The following is a 21,285-nucleotide window of genomic DNA, read 5'->3' as shown; positions in this document are numbered from 1 at the left end:
TTCCAACTTTCCCACATCTCCAACATTTATCATTTTCCTTTTTTGTCATATTAACCAATCTGATAAGCATGAGGTGGTACCTCAGAGTTGTTTTAATTTGCATTTCTCTAATCAAAAGTGATTTAGAGCACTTCTTCATATGACTATACAATACTTTGATTTCTTTATCTGAAAACTGACTGTTCATATCCTTTGACCGTTTATCTATTGAGAAATGACTTTTTTTATAAATTTGACTCATTATCTGTTTATTTGAGAAATGAAGCCTTTATCAGAGAAACTTGCTGTAAAGATTGTTTCCTAGCTTTCTGCTTTCCTTCTAACCTTGTTTGCTTGGTTTTGTGTGTAAAAAGCTTTTTATTTTAATGTAATCAAGATTACCTATTTTATATTTTTAATACTATCTCTTATTTGGTCATGAATTCTTCCCTTCCCCATAGATCTGACAGGTAGACTATTCCTTGCTCTTCTAATTTGTTATGGTGTCATCTTTTATGTCTAAACAATTCACCCATTTTGACCTCACCTTGTTATACAGTATGAGATGTTGATCTATACCTAGTTTATGGCCTATTATTTTCCAGTTTTCCCAGAAGTATTTGTCAAATAGCAAGTTCTTATCCCAAAGGCTGGGGTCTTTGGGTTTACCAAACACTAGGTTATGATGGTCATTGACTTCTGTGTCTTGTGCTCCTAATCTATTCCAGTTATCCAACACTCTATTTTTTTTTTAGGCAATTGGGGTTAAGTCACTTGCCCAGGGTCACAGAACTAGTAAGTGTCATCTGGATTTGAATTCAGGTCCTCTTGACTTCAGGGCCAGTGCTCTATCCACCGCACCACCTAGCTGTCCCCTCCCCACAACACTCTATTTCTTAGCCAGTGCCAGAGATAGTTTTAACAATCACCACTGTACAATATAAATTGAGATCTGGTATTGCTAGGTCTTCTTTTGTATTTTTTCATTAATTCCCTTGATATTCTTGACCTTTTATTCTTCTAGATGAATTGTGTTGTTATTTTTTCTAGCTCTGTCAAATAATTTTTGGTGGTTTAATTGGTATGGAACTGAAGAAGGAAATTAGTTTAGGCAGAATTGTCATTAATATTGTATTGGTTCAGCCTACCCATGAGCTGATATTTTTTGATATTTTTCCAATTGTTTAGATCTGTCTTTATTTGTGGAAAAAATGTTTTGTAATTGTGTTCATATAGTTCCTAAGTTTGTGTAGGTAGGTAGACTCCCAAGTATTTTATATTTTTACAGTCATTTTAAATGGAATTTCAGTCTCTTGCTGCTGGGCTTTATTGGTCATATAAAGAAGTGCTGATGACTTATAGGAGTTTATCTTATATCCTGTAACTTTGCTAAAGTTGTTAATTATTTGAGATACTTTTTTACTTGATTCTCTAAGGTTCTCTAAGTATACAATCATATCATCTGCAAAGAGTGATAGCTTTATTTCCTCATTACCTAGTCTAATTCCTTCAAATTCTTTTTCTTCTCTTATTGCTGTAGCTAACATTTCTAATATTCTATTCAATAATAATGGTGATAATGGGAATCCTTGCTTTACCCCTGATCTTACTGGGAAGGCCAATAGCTTACCCTCATTATAGATAGTGCTTGCTATTGGTTTTAGATAGATACTATTTATCATTTTAAGGAATACCCCCTTTATTCCTATGATCTCTAGTGTTCTTAATAGGACTGGGTGCTATATTTTGTCAAAAGCTTTTTAAGCATCTATTGAGAAAATCATATGATTTCTCCTGGTTTTGTTATTGATATGATCAATTATGTTGATAGTTTTCCTAATGTTTAACCAACCCTGCATTCCTGGTATAAATCCCACCTGGTCATAGTATACAATCTTTCTGACATATTGCTGTAATCACCTTGCTAGTATTTTGTTCAAAATTTTTCCATTGATATTCATTAGGGAAATTGGTGTTTAATTTTCTTTCTCTATTTTAGCTCTTCCTGGTTTAGGTATCAGCACCATATTTACATCATAAAAGTTTACTAGGACTCCTTTTTTGACTATTTTTACAAATAGTTTATGTAGTATTAGAATTAATTGTTCTTTGAATGTTTGTTTGTTTGTTTTTTGTTTTTGGTTAGGCAATGGGGTTAAGTGACTCACCCAGGGTCACACAGCTAGTAAGTGTTATGTGTCTGAGGCTGGATTTACACTCAGGTCCTCCTGAATCCAGGGCCGGTACTCTATCTACTGTGTCACCTAGCTGCCCCTCTTTGAATGTTTGGAAGAATTCACTTCTGAACCCATCCGGCCCTGGGGATTTTTTCTTAGGGAGCTCATTAATGGCTTGTTCAATTTCCTTTTCTAAGATGGGTAATTTAGGCACTCTATTTCTTGTTCTTTCAATCTGGGTAATTTATATTTTCAAAAATCTTCATCAATTTCACTCATATTGTCAAATTTATTGGCATGTAATTGAGCAAAATATTTCCTAATAATTGCTTTAATTTTTTCTTCATTGGGGATGATTTCATGCTTTTCATTTTTGATACTGGATATTTGGTTTCCTTCTTTTTTTTTTAATTAAATTAACCAATGGCTTACCTTTTTTTTTCTTCTTAAAACCAGGTCCTAGTTTTAATTATTAACTCAGCAGTTGTTGTTTTTTTTTTTAACTTTCAATCTTATTGACTTCACCCTTGATTTTTCAGGATTTCCAATTGGGAGTTTTTAATTTCTTCTTTTTCTAGTTGTTTTTGTTTTTGTTTTGCTTTGTATTTCTTTTAGCTGCATGCCCAATTAATCAATCTGTCCTTTTTCTATTTTGTTCATGTAAAAATTTAGAGAAATAAATTTTCTTCTAACTACTATTTTGGCTACATCCCATAAATTTTGACATGCTGTCTCATTGTCATTCCTTTGATGTATTATACTTAATTTCACCAGGTAAGTGATTCTTGGTTGTAGTTCTTTGCCTTCCAGAATATAATGTTCCATGACCTCTGATTTTTTAATATTGCAGCTGCTAAGTCCCATGTAATCCTGATTGTGGCTCCCTGATATTTGAATTGTTTCTTTCTGGTCACTTGCAATATTTTTTCCTTGACCTGATAGTTCTGTAATTTGGCTATAATGTTCCTTGGAGTTTTTATTTAGGCATCTCTTTCCTGGTTGATTGGTAAATTCTTTCAATGCCTATTTTTCCCTCTTGTTCCAGGATATCAAGCCATTTTTCCTTGATAATTTATTGAAAGATGCTGTCCAGATTCTCCTTTTGATTATGACTTTCTGACAATGATTCTCATACCTTTGATTTTCAGGATTTCCATTTGGAGATTTTTAATGTGTTATTTTTCTAGTTATTTTTGTTTCATTTATTGCTAATTTTATATTAAAACCACCAGTATAATCTTCATTTTAGATTTCTTTTCTTGGTAGAAGAAACATTTATTAATGTAGTCATTAGGTGACACTGTGGAGGACAAATTTGACTGGCTAGTTCTTTACTACTCCATCCTCCTTTTCTGAAAAGCTTTAAAGTTGAATCATCTCAGGCCATGCCTGTTTCCCTCCAACAGATGACTTTCCTTTAAACTCTCTAGAGGCAAGCACTCAGGCAATACAAAACATTTTAAAATCTTTGTATGCAACTATAAATGATACATGAAGATAATACAAAGTGTGCACAAGGGAACATCTTGAAGCATAGTAAGGAAATGAATCATAAATAAGCACTAAATAGCAACCAGTTATGGAGAGAAGAGAGGAAAAACGTGGAAAGAGAAAACTTTGCTCAGGCTTTCTCATAGTTCTTACAGAAGGATGATCACTTTCAGCAAAAATACATTTTAAGTTTCTCTTTTTAAATTAAACAGAGGCTAAAGCATGCTAAAGATTCTATACTTAGTATTTGGTCCAGATCACCATAAGATTCTCCATAACATTCTTGTGGCTTCCCTGACTCCTACTCTGTAGCCATGCTGTTCAGCATCTACTATGGTTCTTCAGTCTTCCTGGGATGGTGATCTACAAATTTCAATATGCTTAGTTATGTCTTAGATCCTAATCATACCTATGTACAGCATAAGCCCTAGCTGCATTCACTATAGCCTTTTCCTAGTGTTTTAGAGTTAAGAATGTTCTTTGAATTGTAACTACTTCTTACTTCCTACTTTTGCTATTAAAAGGTGCCACAGTGGAGAGACTTCTGGGTCAGGAGTCAGGAAGACCTGAGTTCATATTTGACCTGACACTTACCAGTTGAGTAGCCCTGGACAAGTCACTTAACCTCTGTTTCATCAGTTTCCTCCTTATATAAAATAGGGATAATAACACCTACCTCCCAGTGGTGCAGTGAAAGTTAGATGAGATAATATTTGTAAAGTGCTTAACATAGTACTTAGGAAAGATAACAAGTTTAGTTTTGGACATGTTGTTTAAAATGTCTACTGGACCTCCAGTTTGAAAGACAATTGGAGATATGAGATTATAGTTCAGCACAGAGGTTAGGGCTTGGTAAATAATCATCAGCTGTAAATAGTAATTAAATTTTTGAGAGGTGATGAGATCACCAAATAGTATGGAGGGAGACATAGGACACCCATAGTTAGTGGGCATAACTTGGATGAGGATGCAGCAAAGGCCATTAAGATGTGATTTAATAGGTAAGAGGAGAACCAGTGGTGTAATAAAAACCTAGAGAAAAGAGAGAATTAAGGAGAAGAGGGTGATCTATAGTATCAGAGCCTGAAGAGAGGTCAAGGGGAATGAGGATTGAGAAAGTGTTGATTGATTTGGCAATCCCATTTGCCAATTTTGGATTTTGGCCAATTGATTATTGGCAAATTTTGAAGAGAAGTCTTGATGGAATTATGATTATCAGAAGCTAGATTGTAGAAGGTCAAGAAAATAATGAGAGAAGAAGTGGGGGAACCTATTGTGGATGATCTTCTCAATGAGTTTAGCCACAATGAACAAATGAGATATAGTTAGTGGGGATGAAAAATCATGAAAGGTTTGTTTGAGAATGGAGGAAAAATAAAAACATTTGTAGGGAATAGGGAAACAGCCAGTAGACAGGGAGAGAATGAAAATAAGTGTTAAAGTAGAATAAGAAAGGGGGCAATCTGCTGGAGGAGATGAAATAGAATTGCATTTGGGCAAGTAGCTGCTTATCTTGATAAAAAGAAGGGCTACTTGTTCATGTGAGATGGGAGTAAAGGAGGAGATGATGGAAGAAGGCATCTGAGTGATATAAGATGAGAAGAAAGAAGAGTACGCTTAGGGCACATGGCCTCAATTTTCTGTAAAATAGGATGCAAGATTCTCAACTGAGAGGGTGGGTGTAGGGGAGTCATAAGAGATTTGAGGAAGGATAAAAAAAAATCTGGAAGAGCCACTGAGGAAACTGGGGTAGTAAGTTAATAAAGAAGGTGTAGGAGGATTGTTTTGAGGAAATGAGGTATCAACTGATGCTGTGAAACATTTATTTGTAGTGGAGTCAGTCAGAACAGTTGCATGATTTTCTCTATGTTCATTTAGCATCACATGGGTAGAAGCAAATGGTGGGTGATCCAAGGCTGAAGCTTGGCAGAGAATAATTAACAATATGTTAAGAGGGCTAGAGACTCAAGGGAAGAGGATAGTTTAGAATTGAACTGGTTCATTAAGGGGTCAACATGGGAGCAGGGAAAAGAGAAAAAAACTAGCACAGAGATAATGGTCTTTGAGAGAACTGAGGGGTTGAGGAATTGGAGATCAAGGTGTGAATGAAGAATAGTTTTGGTAAAGGAAGGCAGTGGGAGAGATGGAAAACCAATAGATTGTGGTCAGATTTGGGAAATTTTAAAGTTCTTAAACATAAGCATCTGTGGGTGCTGGCAAAATGAAGATGAAAACCTTCTTTGTGCAGGGCTAAAGTGGAATAGAGGAATATGTCATGAGAAGAAAATAAGTTGCAGAATTGAATGATTAGGGTGTCTTAGGGAGAGTCAATATGAATATTTTAGTCTCATAGTATGAAGTAATGAGCTGGGGAGGAGAGGAAAATGTGAGCTAGATACTGAATATATTGCAAAAGGAAGGTTAATGACATGGAGGTATACAGACAATAGGTACCATGATTTTTACTTGGAGGAAAAAATGAATTGTAAGGACTACAAAAAATAAGTTGGCATAAATGGAAAATTTATTGTGATGAACCAGCCCCTTGTTACTTTCCCTCATGTGACAAGAGATGGAAAATGGGTGAAAACTTAGAAGTGGCAAATGAGAACTAAGGAGCATTCTAAATCCCCTGCCTTGGCTAGTAAACCCAGTGGAATAAGTCAGGGTATAGCCAGTAATGGAAAGAGTGGCCAGGGAGGATATATCATCAAAGGGAAGTCAAGTCTCAGTGATTACTAGGAGATGGAAAGAGCAGGAGAGGAAAAGTTTAAAAAGGAAGACATTTGTTGCCCATTGAACAGACATTGTAGAGGGAACAAAGGAAGGGGTAGATAGTGGTTGGTTGAGATTTTGGGGTTGGAAGGAAGAGGGGGATGGATATAAGAAATGAGGTGATGGATAATAGAAAATGGGTTTTGCATAATGACCTACAGGGAGTCAGAACCATCGGGATGTGAGAAGTATAATTGGGTATAAATATATTAATTATTGAGTGGAAGGCACCACTTCTCCTCCCAGAGGAGGCTGGAGATCAGGCAGAAGACAAGTGCATCATGAGATAGAATGTTCACAGTCATATGGGAGGCCCTTTATACTTTTTCTATTCTCCTCATCCCTCCAAATGCTGAAGTTTAGGCAGGAGATGACACAGGAAAAGGAAGACAAAACTGCCTAGCAGGAGATGTTAGTCCTACTCCTCACCAACTTTTCTATTCCTTTTCCCTCAGGAGATAGGCACAACCAGAGATGGAATATACATGGTCAGAGGGAAGGTCACTCCTTTTCCACTGGAAATCTTCATCATCATAGGAAGTGGGAGATCAGGATGACAGGAATAGCAAGAGGTGGAAGTTTCCTTAAGTTTTCCTTGAGTCCTAGTGTAAATGAAAGTCTTGCTATATCCTTTTCTGCCTTTTCTCAGGGGACATGCAAGATGCATGGTCAGAGGAAGGTCTCACTCCTCTTCTGAGTCCATAAATCAGATAGGTGCAGCAGGAGGTGAAAGTCTCAAGAGCAGGGGAAGATGAAGGTTTTGTTGGCATAAATGGAAATAAAGTGTGACCAACAAGCCTTTTTTTTGCCTTCCCTCATATGACATACACAGCAAGAGATGGTAAGCAGGGTCAGATGGAAGGTCCACTCAACTTCTCACCTAAAATGGGATTGATTCTGGTTGGAAAAAATAATTATAGATTCCTAAGTCATGACCAAGGACTTTCAGGATTATAGTGACAAAGGTTGTATAGTGACCTAGGTTGTATGAGGATGCATCTGAGTTCAATAAAAGTTTCTTATAGTAGGGGGATATACAACCTGAGGTTGAAATTGCAGTGACAGGTCTTTCAAAGTATAATTTCAGATTGAGGTGGCAGTTAGTAATCAATCAGTAAACAAGTACTCATCAAATGCTTACTATAAGTCAGATATTGTGCTAAGCACTGAAGATAAAAAGAAAGACAGGGTTCCTACCCTCAAGAAATTCACAATCTAATTGGAGAGACAACATCCAAATAATTGTACATACAAGATCTATGCAGTGTAAAGGGAAAGCAATCTCAGATGGAGGGAAGTAACAGTGTGAAGGTAGTGAGGAAGGGGCCTGGGAAAGATCCTCTGCCACTGTGTGTGATATAATCTGACAATACTGGAAGAAGGGTAGTTCTGAATTTTTTTGTTCTTATTTTTGTAAGGAGACCTTTAATTTGCTGCTTATCAGAAGGGATGTGAGGAGTATGGTTGGGTGTGAGTATATTAATTGCTGAGTGGAAGGCACCACTCCTCTTCCCAGAGGAGACTGAATACCTTTAATTTGTTATCAGAAGCTATTTAAAAAATAGTAGCAATTCTACTCCAAGAGCTTTTTATAAACTTTTCCTTCAGTATTTGAATGAATTTTGACTACCCCTATTCACAGCAGTGCCTTATGTTAAGCACTTCAAAGTTTTATAGAATTAAGTTAAAGTAGAACTTCACTAATTCACAATCCAAATAAAAAATGCCAACTGATTTAGCCATATTCAATTAATTCCACTTTATTTTTAAAAGAATAATAAGACATTGAATCAACTAGCAAATATCAGCAGCTTCCAGTTGCAAGAAATACCAAATAATTTACATTAACTTCATCACTTTTATTACCTTGGTCAAAATTCACAAGTATCAATTCAACTGAAGGTAGTGAGCATTTTAAGTGAGTGAGCTTTCAGAGAAATTTCCACCAGCAATTCCAATTATCAGACATTCAGTCACTTAAATTATTTTCTTTTCCTCACGAGTGACTAAAAGAGAAGATACTCTAAAGACTAATTTATAGCATTTTTCAAATTATAATAATCTGATTTATATATTTATTTATTACTAAGAAAACTAATCTATGATAAAAGGTTAATAAATGTTGAGTTTTAACTTGTGAAGTATTTTGTTACTTTTTCAGTTCAGAATAAGGTATTATATAGCTCCTGGAATATAGGCCCACAAGAACAGATGGCTTTAAGCAGGAAGTTCTCAATTTTTATTATTTCAGGTTCATTAATAGGGAAAATTTTTTCCAAAGTTATATTTTTCCTGCTAATTGTTCATCTGATCATTTCAAAAGCAATATATCTCTTTCTATCAATTCTTGAGCAGAAAATATACTAACAGTTAAGGTTACATCTATGAATCCATGCACCTATTTAAAGTGTCATTGTTACCACTGAGTTTATTGGCTTCTAGGGCTGAAAAGTAGAAATTCTATTCATTAATTTTTAACTAAATGACTTCATTACCTTTAAGAAAAACTATTGTAACTTCTGTAATTAGTCTTTATGTGAAGTTGATCCAGAATATTAAAGAAGTGCCTGGATATACTTAGGAGAAAGGTAAGAAATTTAAAATGAATTCATCTTCTAATCATCAGGCCTTCAATGTATAGTTGAAAAATTCAAGTTTATTTAATGTATTTCTTCCAGTTTGACTTCTTTAATTTTGATCATTATTTCATTTTTTCTTTTCCCTTTTGATTATTTTTATGTTCTCATTTTTGCATCACCCTCTTTTCTAGTACTGGAAAGGAGAGTAAATTTGTTCCAAAGTCCATAACAGTTCATTTACTCAGGTAGAAGGTCTGCAATCCAAACATGCACATATATAAATATATACATATATTATATACACATATATATACATATACATACAAATACAAGGTAATGGGAGGTGCACTAGTATCTGGGGTAATCTGGAAAGTCTTCATTTACACTGTAGTGCTTGAGCTCATCATCAACAGAGGTAAAACATCAATATTTTGACTCTATCAAAGCCACTAAGCAAACAATCCAATATTTGTGGACTCTGAAAACAATACTACAGAAAATTTGTAGGGAAAGAACAGTGGAAATGACCAAATATATAAAGGAGAACTCCTATTATGTTAAAAACATTTTTTAAAGCACTCAGAAATCTATTTTAAGGTATTTCAAAGACAGGAATTTCTAAAGGAATAACAAATTTACAGATTGTACTATTAACAAATAAATAGACCAAGAGATCCGAGTCAGTGACAATTCATATCACTTTCTCATCTCTGTAAAATATTTGTGTGGATGATCTGTGCACAGATTAAGAGGACTCTTGGATCAAAATAAAAGAATAAGTGAAAGGCTAAGATCTTGTGGTTCAGATTTAGACTTAGAATGAAATAAGACACTTGTAGACTATTTGACAGTCAAGAAAAGGAAACTTACTTACCCACAAAGGACATTCAGTAGGGATATAGCATTGAATTCAATGGATATTAACTTCCTTTTCTCTGTGTTGGCCATTCTGTTTTGCCAGAGAGAACTCCCTACTCCTTATGTCCTGGCTTTGTATTTATGCCATCACAAAGATATAACAAGGGTCCAAACTTTATTTTCCTGGGCCAGTTAAATAGAAAGAATTGTCTTAATGCCTATTAAGGAAAAAAAAAACTAGACAACTTACAAGCAGAGATCATATTGCTCCAATCACAGAAGGGAGCAGATATGCACATGTAGGCATTTTTTCAGAAGTCACATTTAATGGTCACAAACTTGACCAAATAATCCTGTATTGTGACAAAATAATATCTTGTTATACCTATTTTGTAGGTCATATTTTAATAAATGGAAGAGGATAGAGCCTTCATTTTCCTTTAAGCAAGGTATCTCCCTATATCTATATTAAAATAATGCAAGATTTCATGACAAATATGGTCATAGGAATAACAGTGCAACCATTTGTTGATTATTAATATCAAGCCAAGTATAAAAGGAATCATACAATTAAATTAAAGAAATCTTTGTTATATTCTTGTCATGTGCAAAGTACTACACATTATTGGAATGAAGATCCAAAAAAATTTACAAGCCTCTATGCTTGACTCTTGTAGATATAAGTAAAAATTTCCCATGACAGTTTTTTTTAACTGAAAAAGCATGGATACATCATAAAGAATTACATACATACATACATACATACCTTTACTAGTGAAGAATTTACCTACACTATAATTTATAATCTTTGCCTAAAGAACTGAAAGATAAGTAACTTGCCTGGGGTCACATAATCATTATGTGTCAGAGGTAAGATTTGAAACTAGTTTTTCCTCATTCTGAGGTTGACTTTCTCTTCACTATACACTATTCACTGTTTGCTATACTTTCTCACATCATTTTTTTTTTCAATCATGTATGACCATTGGGAATTTTCTTGGCAAAAATACTGGAGTGGTTTGCCATTTCCATCTCCAGCTCATTTTACAAATGAGGAACTGAGACAAACAGGGTTGAGTGGATTGCACAGGGTGACATAGTAAGTGTCTAAGCCAGATTTGAACTCAGGAAGATGAGTCTTCTTGACTTCAGACCTGGCACTCTATCCACTGAGCCAACTAGTTGCCCCATACTTTCTCATACTGTCATTTTTAAGTGGTGTTTTAAGGTGGTATAGGGTCTCTAAATTTTCATAGGAATAGAGGGGAGTAATCAAAAATGTTTTCAAAAGGACATAGAAAAAAAACATTTCACTACTGTGAAATGTTTTAGACATACAATAAAAAAACCAGCAGAACACTAATTCAGACACTGAAAAACAGCCTAGACATCAGAACTAGTTTTCTTATCATTTTTCTTATGTTTACATGTGCCACAATAAATGATATGGGATATTTGTGAACACCAACCCCTTTTAAATTATATTTTATAACCACAAACAAAATTTATGCATATATTCCCCTCTCCCACTTCCCCCAGTTCCCAACAATATTAGGTAGTGTGAAGATGCTTAGAGATAAAAGATTTAAATTAATTTCAAATATTTAATTGCTGCTAATGTGACATCAAGGCAATAAATTTATGCACACAAAGATTAGGAAAATCAGAAGCTACAATAAGCATCACAATTTACTGATATTATTACTTAAGGAATATGCTATATAGAATGCAGTAGAAAATAACAAACTACAAGCAATTCAAGATGTTTGTATTCACTAATGTGTCCCCTAGTATAGTACAGTGAACTAAAATAGGTTGGAATCACACAATCTTTGTTCATCCTCTAGTCCTACCATTTACTTGTCAAGGTCACAAAGTTTGTGAACCTTGAGAAAGTATTTTAACTACTTTGACCTAAATGTCTCTATAAAAGTGGGATAATTACATTGATTATCATTATCTGTGAAGTGTAAATATCAAGATAGGTATTTAAAAATTATATATAATATATATACTTTATAATACTTTAAATAATGTGTGTGTGTGTGTGTACACACACATATACTATTTAAAAGTGTAGTTTCAATGTTATTTTTACCTTGGTTTCCCTGAAAAATTTAAACTAACCACAACCCCATGCCTTCCACTTCTCCATGTAATCAAATCAGCACTACCACTGTCTCTATTTTTTTTATATTAAACATTTATTAATGTATTTATTTTTCATTTTCAACATTCATTTCCACAAGAATTTGAGTTCCAAATTTTCTCCCCATCTTGCCCCTCCCTTCACCAAGATGGTGTAGATTCTGTATACCTCTTCCCCTAATCTACCTTTTCTTCTATCACCCCTCCCCCCTTCTTTTATCCCCTTTCACTTCTATTTTTCTGTAGGGCAGGATACATTTCTATACTCTATTGCCTGTATATCTTATTTCCCAGTTGAATGTTAAAGCAATTTTTAGTATTTGTTTTTAAAACTTTGGGTTCCAAATTCTCTCCCTTCCTCCCTCCCCACCCACACTCATTGAGAAGGCAAGCAACTCGATACAAGTTATGCATGTGTAGTCATGCAAAACACTTCCATAGTAGTCATGTTGTGAAAAACTAACTCTATTTCCCTTCATCCTATCCTGCTCTCCATATATTCTATTCTCTCTTTTAATCTTGTCCTTCCTCAGAAATATTTGCTCCTGATTACCCCCTCCCCCAATCAGCTCTTCCTTCTATTATCCTCCCACTCTCTTATCCTCTTCCCCACTGTTTTCCTGTAGGGTAAGATAGATTTCCATACCCAATTGAGTATATATGTCATTCCTTCCTTAAGCCAAATCTTATGAGAATAAGATTCACTCATTCCCTCTCACCTTCCTCCACTTCCCCTCCACAGTAAAAGCTTTTTATTTTCTGTTTTATGTGAAATAATTTACCACATTTTGCCTCTTTCTTTCTCCTTCTCCCAGCAAAATCCTCTCTCATTCCTTAATTTTATTTTTAGATATCACCCCTTCATCTTCAACTCACCCTTTGCCCTCTATCTATCTATCTATCTATCTATCTATCTATCTATCTATCTATCCATATAATTTTTCTCCTCCAACTACCCTAATACTGACAAAGGTCTCATGAGTTACAAACATCATCTTTTCATGTAAGAATGTAAACAGTTCAACTTTAATAAGTCCTTTATAATTTCTCTTTCCTGTTTACCTTTTCATGCTTCTCTTGAATCTTGCATTTGAAAGTCAAATTTTCTATTCAGCTCTAGTCTTTCATCAAGAATGCTTGAAAGTCCTCTGTTTTATCAAATGTCAATTTTTTTCCCCTGAAGGATTATACTTAGTTTTGATGGGTGAGTGATTCTTGGTTGTAATCCTATCTCCTTTGACCTCCAGAATATTATATTCAAAGTTCTCCAGTCCCTTAATATAGAATCTGCTAAATCTTGTGTTGTCCTGATCGTGTTTCCACAATACTTGAATTCTTTCTGGGTGCTTGCAATATTTTTCCTTGACCTGGGAACTCTGGAATTTGACTATAATATTCCTAGGAGTTGTCCCTTAGGGATCTCTTTCAGGAGACACTTTTCAGGATACTGGTCTATGAGTGACCACAAGTACTCTTTTCTACCTTGGAACTGTGAGGAGGATTCCCTCTCCACTACCACTACAAGCTCTACCACACCAGTGCTCCTCCTTGCTCCAGGAATGCCACCCTGAACTGTGACCCAGATCCAAGAATGGGCAAAGCAAGAGAATCCTGCCTCAGGGCCAGCAAAGAGATCCCTGCAATCCCCCTCTGATCAGTCACTTGATTCCCCCTATGTCCATGGGCAGAGAGCCCAGAAGCAGCCACTGCCTGGGGCTGGGCCAGGACAGGGGCTGGTACTGAGCTCCTCTTTCACCCAGGTCAGTCAGAACTTTCCCACTGACCTTCTAAGACAGCTTAGTGTTTGTGGGTTAAGAAGTCTGGAAACAGCCACAGCTCACCAGTATTCAGTCCCCTGATGCCTGTTCCAAGTTCACTGAGGCCCAGTTGTTGCCAACCTGGCCCTTGCTGAACTGCACTCCTCTCTCAGCCTGGTTCAATAGACCTTTCCAATCAACCATCCCGATTGTCTTGAGCTTGAAATTTGTTTCATTTTGTCTTTCTGTGGGTTCTGTTGCTTCAAAATTTGCTTAGAGCCATTTTTATAGGTATTTGGAGGAGTTTGGGTGAGAGCTTAAGCAAGTCACTGCTTTTACTCTGCCATCTTGGCTCCCTGCCTGCCACAGTCTCTAAAAAGAGTATATGAATGGATTGCCCTATTGTTCTATTTACAATCTTTGTAGCTTCCTAAAGTAAAACATTCTTACTTGGCCACCAGTCTTCTATATGTTATATCTCACCTTATTAGACTGTAAGGTTATCTCTTTCTAGTTGAAGCACCTAAGAGGTACAGTGGAAAATGGTCTGGGCATAGAGTCAGGAGGACCTGAATTAAAACCCAGCCTCTTATACTTACTGTATGTCCTTGGGCAAATCACTTAATTTCTATTTACCTCAGTTTCCTCGACTATAAAAAGGGGATAATAATAGTGCCTACCCCCAGGGTTATTGTAAGGACCAAATGAAATAATATTTTTAAAGATAATATTTATAAATGCTAAGCATGGTGTCTGGAACATAATAGGTACTATATAAAGGCTACCTATTATTGTTATTGCTATTAGTTATTGTTACATTTAATTTATATTACTCAAGTTTAGCACATAGGCACATAGTAAACAGTTAACTTTTTTTCATTTTTGGCTTCATTTAATTTATACTAATTTTTTGTACCCTACACATACCCTATACAAGTTGTTCTGTAAAATTAGGAACATAAAATCATATTGTGAATAATTTATTTTGCTCATATATTTTTCACATTTCATATGTGCAAAATATTAAAGGCCCAGAACACCAAACTAATGAACAAAACACAAAACCCAGAGAAGTTCAAAGGAACAGCTTTTTAAAAATAAATTGAAGGTAGAGCCAAGATGGTGGAGTAAAAGCAGTGACTTGCTTGAGATCTCCCCCAAACCCCTCCAAATACCTATAAAAATGGCTCTAAGCAAATTTTAAAGCAACAGAACCCACAGAAAGACAAAATGAAACAAATTTCCAGCTCAAGACAATCGGGGTGGTTGACCAGAAATGTATATCGCGCTGGGCTGGGAGAGGAACGCAGTCCAGCTTGGGCGCATAGGCCACAGCAAACCTGGAGCAGGCCTCCAAGGACTGAATCACAGGCAGCTGTGGAAGTTTCCAGACTTCTCAACCCATGAACACCAATGATAACTTAGAAGATCAGTGGGAAAAGTCTGTTTCTGCATTGAGAGACAAGCACAGTGAGATTCCAGCCCCATTCCCTGAGCTCAACCCCAGGGTGATGGCTGACTCTTGAGCTTCTGGCCCATAGACTGAGGGGGAATTGAGTGACTGATCAGATGGGTATTACAGGTCTCTCTCTGCTGGTGCAGGATTCTCTTGCTTTGCCTGTGCTTGGATCTGGGTCATGGTTCTGGGTGGTGGTCCTAGGGCAAGGTAGAGCTTATAATGGCTGTGGATAGAAAATCCTTCTCACAGTTCCAAGACAGAAAAGAGTGCTTGTGGTCACTCACAGAGGAGAGCACAGGACAGGAAAGGAGTAAACACCTCACCCTTGATCATAGCACCTTGGAAGAACTGAAAACTTACAGGTCCCTAGAAGTATCTCTAAAATAGCTGCACAAAACCCTGAAGCTTGGGACAGAACATTCTCCACACTAGAAACAGACCCCTACCTTAACAAAGAGTTTCTAACTCAAGTAATTGGCCAGATCATGAGTAAACAGTGCAAAAAGAGTCAGATTATATTATCTTACTTTGGAGACAAAGAAGATCAGAACATACAACCAGAAGAAGACAATGCAGCCAAAGCTCCTACATCCAAAGCCTCCAAGAAAAATATGAGTTGGTCCCAGGCCATGGAAAAGTTCAAAAAGGATTTTGAGAAGCAAGTAAGAGAAATAGATGAAAAACTGAGAGTGATGCTAAAGGAGACCCCAAAAAACACTGAGGAAAATAACACCTTAAAAAATAGCCTAACCTAAATGGCAAAGGAGGTCCAAAAAGCCAATGAGGAGAAGAATGCCCTAAAAAGCAAAATTGGCCAAATGGAAAAAGAAGTCCAAAAGCTTACTGAAGAAAATACTTCCTTAAAAATTAGAATGGAGCAATTGGAAGCTAGTGACTATTTGAGAAATCAAGGCACTGTGAAACTAATCCAAAAGAATGAAGAAATAGAAAAGAATGTGAAATATCTCATTGGAAAAACAACTGACCTGGAAAATAGATCCAGGAGAGAGAATTTAAAAATTACTGAACTATCTGAAAGCCATGATAAAAAAAAAGAGCCTAGACATCATCTTTCAAGAAATTATCAAGGAAAACTGCCCTGATATTTTAAAATCAGAGGGCAAAATAGAAATGGAAAGAATCCACCGATCACTTCCTGAAAGAGATCCCCAAAGGAAAATTCCTAGGAATATTGTAGTCAAATTCCAGAGTTCCCAGGTCAAGAAGAAAATATTGCAAGCAACCAGAAAGAAACAATTCAAGTATTGTGGAAACACAATCAGGATAACACAAGATTTAGCAGCTTCTACATTAAGGGACCAGAGGGCATGGAGTATGATGTTCTAGAGGGCAAAGGAACTAGGATTACAACCAAGAATCACCTACCCAGCAAAACTGAGTATAATCCATCATGGTAAGAAATGGTCATTCAATGAAATAGTGGACTTTCAAGTGAGGAAAAGACCAGAGCTGAATAGAAAATTTGACTTTCAAATACAAGACTCAAGTGAAACATGGAAGAGGTAAACAGGAAAGAGAAATCATAGGAGACTTATTAAGGTTAAACTGTTTACATTCCTGCATAGAAAGATGATATTTGTAACTCATGAATCCTTTGTCAGTATTAGGGTAGTGGGAAGGAAAAACAATTATATGTATAGATAGATAGATAGATAGATAGGTAGATAGATAGAGGGCAAAGGGTGAGTTGAATATGAAGGGGTAGTATCTGGAAAATAAAATTAAAGGGTGAGAGAGGATTATACTGGGAGAAGGAGAAAGGGAGAAGCAGAATGGGGTGAATTATCTCACATGAAACAGACAAGAAAAGGGCTTTACAATGGAGGGGAAATGGGGGAAGGTGAGAGGGAATGAGTGAATCTTATGCCCATCATATTTGGCTTAAGGAGGGAATACCATACACACTCAATTGGGTATGGAAATCTATCTTACCCTACAGGAAAATAAGAGGGGAAGGGGACAAGAGAGCAGAGGGTTGATAGAGGAAAGGGAAGATTGAGGGCGGGGATTATCAGAAGGAAACACTTCTGAGGAGGACAGGGTCAAAGAGAGAATAGAATAAATGGGGGGTCGGATAGGATGAAGGGAAATATACTTAGTTTTTCACATATGACTACTATGGAAGTGTTTTACATTACTGCACGAGTATAACCTGTATCAAGATGCTTGCCTTTTCAGTGAGGTTGGGTGGGGAGGGAGGAAGGGAGAAAAGTTGTAACCCAAAGTATTAAAAAACATATGTTAAAAATAAATAAATAAATAAATAAATTAAAGTGTTTGTGGAGAATTATAAAGAGTAATGCTGTAGAATAATGGTGAAAGAATATGGGTGAGTAAAGGAAGGAGAAGCAATTTTTTTCTCCTAAGATTTTGTTGTCTTTGTTGTTAATCCTGGGCCTCTATATTTTTATGTGTGATATGAAAATTACAAACTTCCTTCTGATATAAATGATGGCACTAGCTTATAGTATCTCAAAGCCTTCATTTAAGTAAATCATAATTTTTTTTTGCAGAAACTATTACAAAATATGAAAGATGAGACAAAAACAAAAAGTGGCTAGGGAAGGAATCAAAGAATCATATAGAAAGATTGAAAAAGATTGGTCTGAAATTTGGAAAGCAGCAAAAAATGCAGTTTTCCCAACTCTGAGGCACTACACCTTGGTGGCCCAAAGTATTAAATATAATAGGGTGACTCTACATAAACACCTCTACTTTTTTCAATGAAAATAGAGTTCATGTCAAAGTCAACAAAAATGAGAATAAGGAATGAAAAAATGGAGAAATTTTTTAAAAATCATTTATTGAGCTTGCTAGGAGTAAAGTGATACACTAAGCATTGAGGATATAAGTAAAAAATAATTCAGACAATCCCTGCTCTTTTAATTTTTTTTTGTATTTCATCTTAGCTCAGTTACATGTAAGCAAAATTTTTTAACATTCATTTAAAAACATTGAGTTCCAAATTCTCTCCCTGTTTCCTTCTTTCTATCTATCCTTGAGAAAGCAAGGGCTTTTATATATATTATACATGTGGAGTCATGCAAAACATGTCTCCACATTAGCCATATTACAGAAGAAAACACAAACCAAAAAAAAAAATGAAAAAGAAAAGATAAAAAAACAAGAAAAATTAAAAAAATTAAAAGTATTCTTTAATCTGCATTCTGGCTGCATCAGTTCTTCCTTTGTAAAGTAAATAACTTTTCTTCATAAGTCCTTTGGAACTGTCTTGAATCATAGCATTCTTTTTCATTAATTAATTTATTTTTAGTTTCAAAAATCACTTCCATAAGCTTTTGAGTTTTAAAATTTCTCCCTCTACTTCCCCACATCCCTTCCCAAAATGGCATGGAATCTGATATAGGCTCTACATATACATTCCTCTTAAATATTTTCACATTAGTTATGTTGTAAAGAATAACTAGAACCAAAATGTGGAACCACATGAAAAAAGAAACAAAACAATATAGAAAAAAAGAACAAAAGGTATGCTTCAATCTGCATTCAAAATCCATAGGTCTTTCTCTGGATGTGGATAGCATTTTCCATCATGAGACCATTGGAGATATCTTAGATACTTGCATTGCTGAGAAGAGCTAAGTCTATCAAAGTTAGTCATTGCACAATGTAGCTGTTACTGTGTACAACGTTCTCCTGGTTCTGCTCACTTCACTCAGCATCAGTTCATGTAAGGCTTTCCAGGTTTTTCTGAAGTTCACTTGTTCATCATTTCTTATAGCATAATAGTATCCCATTATATTCATATACCACAACTTTTTCTGCCATTTCCCAATTGATAGGCATATCCTCAATTTCTAATTCTTTGCCACCACAGAAAGAGCTACTATAAATATTTCTGTACATGTGTGTTGATCCTTTTCTCATTTTTATGATCTCTTTGCGATACAGCCATAGAAATGCTATTGCTGGGTCAAAGGGTATGCACATTTTTATAGCCCTTTAGGCATAGTTCCAAATTGGTCTCCAAAATGGTTGGATTAGTTCACAACTCCACCAACAATGCATTAATGTTCAAATTTTCTCATATTTTCTCCACCAACAATGCATTAGTGTTCAAATTTTCCCATATCTTCTCCAACATTTATCATTTTCCTGTTTTGTCATGTTGGCCAATCTGATAGGTGTGATGTGGTACTTTAGAGTTATTTTGACTTTAATTTCTCTAATCAATAGTGATTTATAGCCATTGATTCCCTTGATACTCTTGACTTGTTCCTTCAGTTGAACTTTGTTGTGATTTCTTTTAGTTTTATAAAATACTTTTTGGTAATTTGATTGGTATGGCACTGAACAAGTAAATTAATTTAGTTCAAATTGTCATTTGTATTATATTAGCTTGACATATACATGAACAATTAATAATATTTCTCAAATTGTTTGGATCTGACTTTATTTGTGTGAAAAGTATTTTGTAACTGTATTCATAAAGTTCCTGAGTTTGTCTTGGCAGGTAGATTCACAAGTATTTTGTATTATTTGAAGTTATTTTAAATGGAATTTCTCTGTCTCTTCCTGCTGGATTTTGTTGGTAATATATAAAATGCTGATAATGTATGTGCATTTATTTTATATCCTGACACTTTGTGAAGTTTTTAATTATTTCAACTAGTTTTTTTTAGTTTATTCTCTGAGTATACCATCAAATTGTCTGCAAACAGTTAGTTTTGTTTCCTCATTGCCTATTCAAATTCCTTCAATTTCTTTTTCTCATGGATTCATTAGTTTCCACTTACTCAATTTTAATTTTTAGGAAATTATTTTCTTCAGTGAGCTTTTGTACCTCTTTTTACAGTTGGTTAACTCTGCTTTTCAGTGTGTTCTTCTCTTCAGTGGATTTTTGTTCCTCTTTTACCATGCTGTTGGCTCTCTTTTCCTAATTTTCTTCTATCACTCTCATTTCTTTCCTGTTTTTCCTCTACTGCTTATTTGATTTTTAAGTCTTTTTTGAGTTCTTCCAGGAGTTATTTTTGGGTTTGTGTCCAATTCACATTTTTTATGCTTTGCTTGCAGCTGTTTTGACATTGCTGTCTTCTTCTAGGTTTATATCATGATCTTCCTCATCATGACAGTAATTTTTTGTGGTCAAATTCTTTTTTATTTGTTTCTTTGCTCTTTTTCTAGCTACTTTTTGACTTTTAGCTTTCTGTTAGAGTCAAACTCCTCTCCAGGGGTGGAGGGGACACTTTCCCAAGCTTCAGACATTTCTCACTGCTGTTTTCAGAGCCAGCTCTGGAGGTGTGTAGATTTTTGCTGCTTCCAAAGGTCTAAGGAAAGATGGGGTCACTGCTCTTCTGGTCTATGCATTGGACTTCATTTAGTGCTAACTGTCCTCCTGGCCCTAGGACTATGAGTAGGTTCCCCTACTATCCTGTAGCCACAATTACTAGTGCTTGCCTCTGTCGTATAATAGAAACCAGAGGCCCTACTCTCCTGTGAGTGACAAAAAGCACTGTTCTCCACCCTGGAATTGTGACCTGCTTCCCCCTCCCCACCCCATTCTACTGTATCACAAGTGCTATTACATTTTTTTTGGCCCTGGGAGAGCAATTTGGAAGTGTGTATGGGCAGTGCAACAGTTTCCTGAACCCAATATCAGCAAAGGGTCCCCTGCAGTCTCCTTCTGACCAGTTAATTGAATTTCTCCATACACTCACCTTCTGTAGACTGAGAACTCCTAAAGCAGATGTTGCCACCAATGCAGCTACCCCCAAAGTGCTATCTGAGTTATCTGTGCTGTGCTCCCAGGGTCTACCACCACCACAGAGAGAAAGACTTTTCTTGCTAACTTCCTAAGTTGTCTTGGACTGGAAATTTGTTTTCATCCAACTTTTTGTTGCTTTTGCCACTCCAGGATTCAGTCTGAGGTATTATTTTACAGGTGTTTGGAGAGGAATTTGAGAGACCTCTACTGAGTTCTTCTCTACCCTGCCATCTTGGCTCTTCCTCCACAAATCTCTGCTCTTAAGGAATGCATACCTAATTGTGAAAGACAATACATTTGGAGAGTATAGTTTCTG

This window comes from Vombatus ursinus, unplaced genomic scaffold, assembly GCF_900497805.2.
Source record: "Vombatus ursinus unplaced genomic scaffold, bare-nosed wombat genome assembly UNPS02014830.1, whole genome shotgun sequence".
NCBI classification, from domain to species: domain Eukaryota; kingdom Metazoa; phylum Chordata; class Mammalia; order Diprotodontia; family Vombatidae; genus Vombatus; species Vombatus ursinus.
This window is presented reverse-complemented; position numbering follows the sequence as displayed.